Source organism: Pogoniulus pusillus, chromosome 31 (genome assembly GCF_015220805.1).
Source record: "Pogoniulus pusillus isolate bPogPus1 chromosome 31, bPogPus1.pri, whole genome shotgun sequence".
Taxonomy (NCBI): Eukaryota; Metazoa; Chordata; class Aves; order Piciformes; family Lybiidae; genus Pogoniulus; species Pogoniulus pusillus.
The window spans coordinates 9,999,890-10,012,690 of NC_087294.1; the positions used below are offsets into that span (position 1 = coordinate 9,999,890).

At 44.3% G+C, this 12,801-nt stretch overlaps 1 protein-coding gene across 2 annotated transcripts in view; it reads left to right on the forward strand.

Annotated features, from left to right (window-relative positions):
• SGK1 (serum/glucocorticoid regulated kinase 1) overlaps positions 1 to 12,801 on the forward strand; it is an 85,135-nt gene that overhangs the window by 46,652 nt on the left and 25,682 nt on the right. The gene's annotated exons all lie outside the window — the stretch shown is intronic.

Sequence of the window (12,801 nt, forward strand, 5' to 3'; positions counted from 1 at the left end):
TCTCTAGAGGCGTACAGGGCAATGCTATGAAAAGGGAGTATCTGTTCTACAGTGAAGTTATTTAGCTATAAGTAGTTTTCACAGTCCTCTTTGGGTTCATATTTCCTTCAGATAACATAGCAATTGCAGGGGCAGGAGCATTTCAGAGTCTTCCACTTTGATCACTGCAATTTTGTCCTGAAGAGGAAATTAATACTGCACCCATCAACCTGATCTGCTGATCTTCTTGTGTGCTCCACATACAAGAGTTCTGTTATCACACCAACTTCTGAAAGCCATGTGAAATGGAGCTGATATAACAGGGAAGGAAACAAAGTCCTTATCACAGGTTATATGGCTGTCGACACTTTCAGGATATCACTTTACATATGAACTGCAGAGTAACTTTCCACCTTGATAAGCATTGCTTAATACTTTCCATACTCCAGGATTTTGGGAGGAGTCTTTGCAAAGAAGTAACTGGGCATTAATCTGTGGAAGACCTGGATACACCATAAAAGATCACAGGATCACAAGATGTTAGGGGTTGGAAGGAACCTCCATAGATCATTGAGTACAACTCCCCTGCCAGAGCAGAACCATAGAATCTAGCTCAGTTTGCACAGGAACACATCCAAATGGGTCTTGAAAGCCTCCTTTCTGGGCAGCCTGTCCCAGCCTTACAGTAAAGAAGTTCTTGCTCATGTTGAGGTGGAACTTACTGTGCTGTAGTTTGCATCTGATGTCCCTTGTCCTATCACAGGGCACAAGTGAGCAGATGTTGTCTCTTCCTTCTTGACACCCAGCCTGCATAGATTTCTAAACATTGATTAGATCACCTCTAAGTCTTTTCTTCACCTGACCAAAAAGCCCCAGGTTGTTATGCTCAGGTAGCTCCTCCTTCATAATGTGCCTTTTGTAGGATCCTGCATTACAGGCACAACTGCAGCATGAAACTCGAAACTCAACTGCAAACTGGCCATATCCTGAGGTAGTTCCAGCCCACTTCCAGTTTCAGTCCAGGGCTTTGCCTGCCTCAGAGTTTAGAGGGGCATTTCACAACCAATTCCCAAGACACTCTGCCAATAGAGCTGGTACCTCCTGCTCCTCCCAGGCTTGTCTGTGGTGACAATGTTCACAATCTTTGGCCCCCTTCGTCCTCTTACAGCTTTTACCTCATTGGCACAAGCTGATAGACTTACCCACTTGCTCCAGTCTATAACTGAAATAGCACAGGAAAAAGGCAATCTGGACACTTCCCAAGTCTCTTGCTGCAAAACTTAAGATTGCATCAGTGCCATATATTCCATTAGCAGCCTGACTCTTCCCCACGTTTCAATCCAGAAACACTGAGCAGCAATAAGGCTTATAGGAATATCTGTAGATCACAGGATCACAGGGCTTGGAAGGGACCCAAACAGATCATCGAGTCCAACTCCCCTGCCAGAGTAGGACCATACAATGAAACTCAGGTCACAGAGGACAGGCCTTGAAAGTCTCCAGAGGAGACTCCACAACCTCTCTGGGCAGCCTGTGCCAGTGCTCTGTGACCCTTACAGTAAAGAAGTTCCTCCTTGCACTGAGCTGGAACCTCCTGTGCTGTAGCTTACATCCATTGCTTGTTGTCCTATCACAGAGAGCAGGAGAGCAGAGCCTGTCCCCCCATCCTGACTCCTCAGATATTTGTAATATTATTAAATCCCCTCTCAGTCTTCTCTTCTCCAGACTAAAAAGTCCCAGGTCACTCAGCCTCTCCTCATCAGGCAGTGCTCCAGTACCCTAATCATCCTCACAGCCCTCCACTGGACCTTCTCCAGCAGATTTCTGTCTTTCTTAAACTAGGGAGCCCAAAACTGCACAGTACTCAAGGGGTCTCACCAGGGCAGAGTAGAGGAGGAGGAGGAGGAGACCATCCCTTGATCTGCTGGACACACTACTCTTAATACACTCCAGGGTCCCATTGGCCTTCTAGGCCACAATGACACATTGCTATTCCACAGATAACTTGTTATCCACCAGGACTCCCAGGTCCCTCTCTGCAGGGCTGCTCTCCAGCAGATCACCTCCCAGGTGTATACTGTACTCCTTAATCAGCTGTAAGAGAGAAGAGTTGGTTTGTGTGTGAACAGAAGTTACAACGAGCCGATTATCACTAGGTTACTAAAGACAAGATACAGAGGAAGCAAGGCTTGCAGGTATGCACATCAGCAGCAGGGAAAGATGGTATGGAACTGATTCCAAAATAAAGGAGGAGTTTGGTTCTCCTGGTTCAGAATTCTGGGATGCACTGGACACACATCACAGAATTCTGAACACATATAAACTGAGAGCGTGGGTAGGCGAGTTGGAGCAGCACCAGTCTGACCAGCAGGATGGTGTGGTTCCTGCTGGAGATGCCTACCTTCTGAGAAGGTGGCCAACCAGCTCTGCTAGCCATGCAATCTCAGGAGCTCTGCTGGCCAGTGGGATAGCGTGAGTGTAGCCTGCCTTTGACCAAGAGAGCTACTTGGGATTGTTTGTCATGTCTTATTCAGCACTGGAGCTTCTCCTTATGGCTGTAGCAGGTGAGCCATAGGTATTCTGTATATACCTTTCTCATTATGGTTTTAGTGTTTCAGCTGTAATAAAAGCATTGAAACTGTACCCAGAGGGGGGTACCCATGTGTGAGAGCAGTCCCAAAGAACTCACTGGAATATCAGCACTCAGTAGATCTTTAAAAGAGCTTTTCTAAAGTTTTCTAAGTTTTGAAAAGAAGTTTAGGGGGAAAACAATAATAATAATAATAATAATAATAATAATAATAATAATAAACAGTAATAGGCAATAAAAAATAACAATAACAACAACAACAACAATAATAATAATAATAATGCAATGGCTTCATAAAACATCTGTCAATGTACTTTTTCTTCTCCTTTATTGAGACTGCTTGGTTGTGAATCTCCTATGTCTTGGCAGCAGCCTTGTGGTGAGGCTGATGGCAACAGACTTCTTCAATTCTGTCACAATCTCCAAATCTGTTTGGTTGTTGCCAAATTTCAGTGGCTTAGCACCATATTCTATTCTTTTGCTAAGAATGTTCTTCCAGTTACTTTGGAAGAAAAACACAGGCTCTTCTTGGCCCACAGCCACAATCCCTAAATCAATTAATCCTGTTGAAAGCCTCAGTGGTGGTGATGGACGACTGGTTATGCTACATCTGCTTTAAAGTTTTGTGGCCAGCCAGATGCAAGACCACCTGCATGCTGGATGTATCTTTTGAAGGAACAGAAAAACTGAATCTCTGGCTAAGGACAACTGGGAACTTCCATCAGGGAGATACATAGCTATGAAAGCAACTAGCATGCAACCAACTAGCATTCCCACATCTGATTACTTTGAATGCAAGTGAATACCTGTAAGAGAAAAAAGGAGCAAGCACTTTTCAGAGATGCAATGATGATCTTGGAGGTCTCTTCCAACCTGGTTGATTCTATGATTCTATGACTGTTTACACTTAGTAGCATGTTAAATGTTTTTTTTTTTTTTTTTAAATTTAACAAGTCCTCTTTTTCTTGGTGCTATGACTAGAAACAGTGATTTGGAAGAAAATGCATAAACACATCCAAAAGACTGGGTCAAGGCAATCCCAAGCACAAATCCAGGCTGGGCAGTGACTGGCTGGAGAGCAAACCTGAGGAGAGGGACTTGGAGGTGCTGGTGGAGGAGAAGCTCAGCATGAGTCAGGAGTGTGCACTTGCAGCCCAGAAAGCCAACCAGAGCCTGGGCTGCGTCGGGAGAAGTGTGGCCAGCAGGTCAAGTGAGGTGATTCTCCCCCTCTACTCTGCTCTTGTGAGACCCCACCTGGAGTCCTGCATCCAGTTCTGGAGCCCCCAGCACAAGAAGGATGTGGACATGCTGGGGTGTGTCCAGAGAACAGCCATGAGGATGCTCAGAGGGCTGGTACCCATAAACTGGAAGCTTCCTTGAGACTCAGACACTGTTATGATGGTGGAGAATACTTCCTTGACTGGCTCTGATGCAGTGGACATTCATTGCATATGGAGTTCATCTGACCTACATAAGTTGACCCAGTCACCTTTATCTCCTGTCATGAGAGCCCGAAGAAACCCACTGATAAGCCTTAATCACACCCCTGATGTAACCAGAGCCTATTTGTTCAAGTTGTTTCAGTTTCTGTTCCGGTTTCTAAACGGCAAACAATCACTGCCCTCATTATGCATTCCTGTGCAAACTACCTTAGATGATCCTGCCTTGGCAGGGAGATTGGATGCAACGACCTCTGGGGCTCCCTTGCAACCTCTGAAGTTCTGTGATGCTGTGATTATCAGGCTCTGCTTCTACCACCCATTGTAAAACTTCCTTTCGAGGTTTGCACACAGGAGCCAGACAGCGATGGCATTCTGCAGCCATCCATTTCCATCCTCTATACAGCTCAACTGTGAATGACAGAAATAAAGCTCTGCTTCATTTCTTCCTGTCAACCCACACCACCAACATTGTAACTTTAAATGAACCTAACTAAAAAAGGACACAACTTGCTCATTTGATTTCGTTCCCCACAGATGTTTGCAGCAGAGGTCAGGCAGTTGAAATGTCAATTGATTTCTCATGTTCTCTGTGAGTGAAAACGTTGCTTGCACCAGGTAGAAAGTGCCCTTTCGTTTTTCTTCTCTTCAACCAGCAAACCCTGAAGATGGAGTGAGATTTTCCAGCATCTTAAACTGAGAACAGGATCAGCTCCTTACTATGTCATTGAGCTGTCAGAAATTAATGGAAATATGATCTAAATTTAGCACAGGTGGACAATGACTCTCCAAAACCCTTTTGCTTCTAATCAGCTTCATTTCCTTTTTATTTTCAGGTCAAATGACTCCTTAGCAGGGAAAATGAAAGGGAGATTGGGTAAGAAGACAGAAAAAAAAATCAAACCCAAGTACAGCATGTTAGCTCATGCATAATAGACTACATTTTCTTGCAAAAACATGTCCTTGGCTTTACTAACATGACACTGAACTGCAATACTATCAAAGTATCAACACTGAAGTTAGTAGGATATCAAAGCTGCCCATGTAGCAAGCTTTGTTTGGCTTTCTCAGGATATGTACACCTCAGGCAATGTAAATGTAAGACTTGGTGTAGCAGGACAGTTGATGGGTGCACTGTGTGCTTGCTACTGGTGGGTCAAAGTACTTCTCTGCCCCTCCATTGTCCTCACCTTCTGCTCTTCAGTCAGGCATATAAATATCTGAAGATTAAAGAATATGCTGCCCAGCATCTTTGTACACAGGGACCAAGATGTTTGTAGAGAGCTTTCCACCACTGCTACTATAGCTGCTGCACAGAGCTAAGGGCTGTAAAAGAGATTAAGTTATCAGAGAATCACAGAATCAACCAGGTTGGAAGAGACTTCCAAGATCATCCAGTCCAACCTAGCACCCAGCCCTATCCAATCAACTAGACCATGGCACTAAGTGCCTCATCCAGTCTTTTCTTCAACATCTCTAGGGACAGCAACTCCATGGTGGCATTTGGGGCCAAAACTGGAAACCTGGCCAAAACCAGTCCAAAGAAGACCTATAGCACATCCCAGCTAACTTGCTCCTGTTTCTCTCAACTGGCTCTGTGTGGGCCCTTGCACAACTGGAGCCATTATCCTTCACCTCCATTTACCAAACTGCAGAGATCTGGAGCTGTACTACAACGGAAGCAATGACTCAGAAACAAATTTAATCCTGTTCCTGGGTAATTCATCCCTGTTTCTGAGTGAGCCCCATATATACAAAATTTTGTGGGCTTGCTAGTTCCTGTTGGTGAGATTTGAGATCTACTCTCTCTCTTAATTGAGTTCTGTTTCCTTGCAGCTGAATCCCTGACAGAACTACAAGCCTTGAAAAAAAAAGATCCCCAAGTGCTTGATGAGCACCAAAAAGATATGCTGAAAAAAAGGCTTCTCCACTGCTTTAAAACCTACCACGTGTGTAAAGTGATTGTCATACTTATGTAAGAATGCATTACAGAATATCAGTTCATCATGAAAATTAATTGGAGGATTAGGAACTTGAGTCTATTTCAGACTCTTTGAACTGAGATTTAAGCTTGAACAAGCCTTCAAACTCTTTGTTATTCGGATTTTCCCTCTGTAAAATTGAGATAATAATTATCCAGTTAATCCATGGGCATGCTATTTCAAGATGCCATGTAGTAGCAGCTGTCTCTGGCTTGAGGAAGGCATCATCACTGCTTGAGTGGTCACTGCTTTTACTTCTTCTCACACAGAAAACCAGAGAACGACACTATAATATTGCAACTAGCTTTCTAGTCCACTGCCTAGGCCAGAGTGAGGATGTAGTCTAGAGGGTCTCAAGTTGTGCTGGGGGAAGTATAGGCTGGATGTTAGGAGGAAGTTCTTCACAGAGAGAGTGATTTGCATTGGAATGGGCTGCCCAGGTGGAGGCACCATCCCTTGAGGTCTTCAAGAAAAGACTGGATGAGGCACTTAGTGCCATGGTCTAGTTAAATGGATAGGGCTGGGTGCTAGGTTGGACTGGTCTCTTCCAACCTGGCTGATTCTATGATTCTATGATATTGATGATGGGTCAGTACACTTCCTACACAGTAAGCATCAGAGACAAAATCCAGTAGTATCTTCTCCCTGGCAATATATGCTACGTGACTAAGCAGCCAGAGAACAACTGTCGCCGTAGGTAGGTGTTTGTTGCTGAGCCATCTCACTTGCTCATCCATGGAAGCATGCCCCTTGCTCAAGCCAGAAGCAGTTCAAAACAAGCTGGGAGCACACAAGGGTCACTGATTATTTCTGAAGCTTCAACACCCAGGGCAGAGAACAACTGCAGGCGAAGTGAGAACTGACCCCAACCTTTGCCCAGATCTTAAACCAAACCTGCAGTAAATTCAGTTAACATTAATTTCCCTGCATTTGGTGTTTGTGGGTGAGAGCAGGCTAATGTACAATTGGGTGATTCTGACTAGAGCCAGCAAGGACCACAAAGTCCAGTCTCAAGACTATTTGCTAGAAAAAAGGAAAGTGTCTTGTCAGCCTTGCAAGATAGCCACAGCTTCAAGGGACCTTGTGAACATCTGGAAGCTCTTTCCCTCTGATCAACCTACCTTGTTCACTGTGAGTGTTGTGTCAGGTCTGCATAAAATAGAATCATGGAATCATAGAATCATAGAATCACAGAATCAGTCAGGGTTGGAAGGCACCACAAGGATCATTTAGTTCCAACCTCCCTGCCATGGGCAGGGACACCCTACCCTAGAGCAGGCTGGCCACAGCCTCATCCAGCCTGGCATTAAACACCTCCAGGGATGGGGCCTCAACCACTTCCCTGGGCAACCCATTCCAGCCTCTCACCACTCTCATGCTCAACAACTTCCTCCTCACATCCAGTCTTAACCTACCCATCTCCAGCTTTGCTTCATTCCCCCCCAGTCCTGTCACTCCCTGAGAGCCTAAAAAGTCCCTCCCCAGCTTTTTGTAGGCCCCCTTCAGATACTGGAAGGCCACAAGAAGGTCACCTGAAAGCCTCCTCTTCTCCAGACTGAACAGCCCCAACTCTTTCAGTCTGTCCTCATAGCAGAGCTGCTCCAGCCCTCTGATCATCCTCATAGCTGCATACAGCTGCATACAGCTGCATACAGCTACTTCTCTTTTTTAACTCCTCTGTGCTACTTAAGAGAGTTAAACTCCCCACTCAAAAATATTTGAGGCATAGTTTATAACTTCTATTCTAAGACATAAAGCATTAGTTTGGTTCTGATAGTTCAATTACAATCTTTAGACTAATCTGATAAAATGCATATAAAAATGGCAATAAATCCTATTTTTGACAATCTGGACTTGAGCTCTGGTTTTCTAACACTGGTTTGTGTTTTGTTTTTTTGGGGGGAGGTTTTTGCTGGTTTTTTTTTTAATGTTTTTTTTTTATGTTATTTTCTTTTGGAAAACACCTTTAATGTTAATTATAGGACTTTTTTTTTACCCTGAGCTTGATTTAGATGGATGTAGGTATGTGTTAATGTGGGGCCACTGCAAGGGCTCAAATTTATAGCTCTGTTTGTTACTTTGTAGGAACTCTTTCTGTTGGTTTTTTTTTTCCCTCCACCAAATGCAAGATTGTTTAACCCTCAGTGAGAGGGCTATGATGACTTCATCAAAAACAAGCTTGAGAGGCAACTTGACCGTGGCCTGCAAATATCTCCCTGGTGGAAAAGCTACTCGTAACACAAAGCTCTTCCAAGAGAAAACATGAAAGAATCCTGTGACTGGAAGATCAAGCAAAGATCAAATCTGTTGAACAAATAACTCACAGAAGGAAGAGTTGATTTTCCAGCACTGGAAATTCTGACCTCAAAACCAGATAATAAATTATGCCATTGGCAAGGTGGGGTCAGGTAGCAATAAACCTGGGAAGCTACTGTAGCCACATGATGCAGAAGATCAGACAAGATCTGGCTCCTTCTGACTCTCCCTTCATTGTGACTGTAACTCAGTATTCAACACATGCAGCTGAATTTCACAGTATCACAGTATCACAGTTCCTCTCCATTCAACATGGTTTGGTCTACAGATTCATATTTAGCCCCATGAACTAAAACAGATATGAAGCTGAATCCTAACTCAAGCTTTTTCAAGCTATGAGATAAGAAAACTTGGATCTAATATTTTGCCATAATGAAACCTGCAACTTGACCTTGGTGTACTTGCATTAGCAGAGGGGGTTGTACTACATGATCTCCAGAGATCTCTTCCAACCCCTGCCTTTCTGTGAGTCTTATGAATATCTGAATGAAGAATTTACTGGAGAAAAATGTGATACTTTTAAAAATTATTATTAACTGCTATCCAGTGCTTTCTTATTTCCACCACTTGATTGTAACAAAAGCTGTTGGCTGCTTCAAGCTGCCACTGGGTAGGTTTAAACTGGACATTAGGAAACATTTTTTCCCCAGCATGAGTGGTCAGGCATTGGAATGAGCTGGCCAGGGAGGTGGTTATGTCACCAGTCCTGGATGTCTTTAAGGGTCGTTTGGATGTGGTGCTTAGGGATACAGTTTAGAGTGAACGTTGTAATGTTATTGGTTGGACTTGGTGATCTTGAGGGTCTTTTCCAGTCTGAACACTTCTGTGATTCTGTGCTACTGAGCAATCCAAAAGGCCTTTACTGCAGAAACAACATCTATAGACGTTGTTGGGAGTGATGTGGTTCTAGTGCAGATAAAGTGCAGGCAAAATGTCCTGTAGGTGTAGGGAAGAAAAGTGCTGGTTTTCACTGCTGCTCCCCTGTGGCTTTGTTCAGTCAAGAGGAAGTAATCAAAAGGTTTGCAGTTCCCTTGTCCCTGAGTGCATGTCCTCCGAGCCACAACACCGCACTTCAATACGTTACCTCAGCCAGTCCCACTCAAACAGGTCTGTTTCCCAACATCATTAAACACAGATCTGATTTGCATTGTCAAAGGCAATGAATCACACAAGCTGTGACTCACAAAGCGTTGTTCAGTTACGTTCCTAAGCTTAGCTTTAGGCTGGGTTCAAAAACCATGTGGAAAACAGAGTCAACCCAATATGCAGACAGATGTTCTGTCATTGCGAGACCTTGTAAAGAGTTCCTCCCCAGCCTTCCTGTAGCCCCCTTCTGATACTGGAAGACCACTACAAAGTCTCAAGCCTTCTCTTCTTCAGGCTGAAGAGCCCCAACTCTTGTAGCCTGTCCTCATAGCAGAGGTGCTCCAGCCCTCTTCGTGGCCTCCTCTGGACTTGCTCCAACAGTTCAATGTCCTGCTTGTGTTGGGAGCTCCAGAACTGCACACAGTACTCCAGGTGGGGTCTGACAAGAGCAAAGTAAATGGGAAGAATCCCCTACCTTGCCTTGCTGGCCACACTGCTCTTGATGCAGCCCAACAAACAGTTGCTGTCTGGGCTACACGTGCACACTTTCAGCTCGTGTTGAGTTTTTCATCAACCCAGACTCCCAGGGCCTTTTGCTCAGGGCTGTTCTCAGCCATTTGCCAGCCAGCCTGGATTTGTGCTTGGGATAGACAGAGCTAATGTATGCTCAGTCCTGTAACATCCTGATACTGCCTTCACTGGAAGGGACTCTGCAGGAATGAAGCTGTAAATCTGAATATGTTAAGTGTGATAAAGAATTCAATGACTTGCAGGGATAATTGAAAACTTCAAGTGAAAATAGGATATTCATTGTCACGCCAGTAGCGAAAATATGCCGGATCCCAAGGCTGTGTCTTGCTGAATGATGGCAGAACTTCTCCAGGACTCCACAAAACAGCAGAGAAAGCAGATAACTTTAATAAATTAGTACCATTTGGTATCTGTGAGCAACATCTTTTCATTTCAATACAAAGCGGCTGTGGTATTTAGTCTAGATAATGTATTCTGCTTCCACTGCTCGTATTGATGTCCTTTCAACTGAACAGAATATGCAGTCATTAATGAGCTCTTTCTGTTAAGAAGTTCAGCAATGAAATAATTAACAATGTTGATGTGTAAATTGGGCTTCAGAGTTTAAATTGCCTTTGTAATGAATGAGGCAGATCACATTTCTCTGGCTCTCTGTTCAGCAGAGTAGTTGAGGATAGCCAAATGCTGCTAAATAAGTGCATTAAGAGTCTAGGGTCATTTCTAGACCAGAAATGTTGTCTGCCTTATAACACTGCTATTCAAAGAATAATAGGTCTTCTTTATTCTGACTTCTTTCTCTCTTTTTGATGAGTGTTCTCTACATGGCACCTTGCTGTGTGCAGTGGGGGAGTGTGGACCTCACTTTACAGCAACTGAGAAAGAAATTCACAGAATCACAGAATGTCAGGGGCTGGAAGAGATCTTGAAAGATCACAGAATCATAGAATCAACCAGGTTGGAAGAGACCTTCAAGATCACCCAGCCCTGTCCAATGAACTAGACCATGGCACTAAGTGCCCCATTCAGGCCTTTTTCAAACACCTCCAGAGATGGTGACTCCACCACCTCCCTGGGCAGCCCATTCCAATGCCAATCACTCCCTCTGCCAAGAACTTCCTCCTAACATCCAGCCTACACCTCCCCTGGCACAACTCGAGGTCACCCAGTCCAACCCCCCTGTCATTGCAGGATCACCTATAGCAGATCACACAGGAACACATCCAGGAGGGTTTTTTTATATCTCCAGAGAGGGAGTCTCCACAGCCTACAGCTTGTAGCCTTTAAACTCTGCTGAAGCAGTTTATGAATACCTCTAACATAGTTCACCTCATGCAAATCACAGTCTGTACTTCACAGCTGACTGCCAGGGCAAGGCTCAGTGGGAGCAGTCCCAATTACCAGGGCAGCTGCCTTTTTGGAGTCATAGAATCATAGTTTAGGTTGGAAGGGACCTCAAAGATCATCCAGCTCCAAACCCCTGTCATAGGCAGGGACACCTCTTGCTAGAACAGATCACTCAAGGCCTCATCCAAGCTGGCCTTGAACACCTCCAAGGAGGGAGCATCCACAACCTCCCTGGGCAACCTGTGCCAGTGTTTCACCACCCTCTCTGGAAAGAACTTCTTCCTAACATCTGATTTAAATCTCCTCTGTTCAAGTTCAAACCCATTACTCCTATTAGAGTACATTATTAGAGTACACTCTTAGAGTACATGAAAAGAGGGAAGAGAGAAGCTGATCTTCACAGGATAAAAGAATCACCACTGTATGGATATTGTTTCAAGCCATTCGACCTGCTGAAGTTTCATCTGCTGTAGCTTATGTGTACTCAGCCAGCACAAAGACTTGGCCACTAGCATTAAACTATTTGTCTCCTTTCCCCTTCATTGGACTTCAAACTTCAGCAAGTCAGTTAGGAAACAGTCTTAATCCAGCATTTTACAAGCACCATGATAAGCATATTCACTGTCACAAACAAGCAACAAAACTTCTTCAGTGTAACTATTATAACCAGGGAAAATAGCTTAAAGACTAAAACCACCTGCATAACACTTTTAACTTTGTAGGTGTGGTGGCCTTAGAGTTTTTCTTACATGTTAAAGCACAAGAATCAGCTTCACCTATACTTCATGTGATGTTCCCATAGTCAGAGAATTCTGCTGAACTGGTAGGACATGAAAATCATCCAGGAAAGCTCAGAAAAGAAACTTACTGCATGCAATAACAAGTGTGATGTCCCTAAAGATGCCTCACCTTTCGAGAACCTCATGTGAAATGGCAGCACAGACACAGAAATGGAAGGCAGGGTTAATATGTCACTGTAAACACAGATAATTGTGAAGGATTTAAAGGTGAGGGAAAAAAGACAGAAGAGCAGAACTGTAGGAATGGATGTATTTGTTAGCAATATCACAGACAATTAAAGGAGGCACACTTAGTGCTGTAAGCTGCTTCAGACTAGATTTCCTACCTGATTGTTGACTTCTGTCACTAGTATTCTCCGTTTCACACAGGTAATGCTTTTACCTTCCCACCACTGCTGTGAGATGCAGAAGTGTTGCCAGCTGTGGTTCACCAGACTGGCACACTCTGGAGCACAATGAGGTTGTTGCCAGCTCTGCAATTCGCTGGCATTGACCCAGGCTCACAGGATGTCAGGGGTTGGAAGGGACTCAAGGAGATCATCGAGTCCAACCCCCCTGCCAAAGCAGGACCATACCATCTAGCTCAGGTCACAGAGGAACACATCTTGAAAGTCTCTAGAGAAGGAGACTCCACAACCTCCCTGGGGAGCCTGCTCCAGTGCTCAGGGACCCTTACAGCAAAGAAGTTCCCCTTTGTGTGTGTTGAGGTGGAACATCCTGTGCTGCAGTGAGAC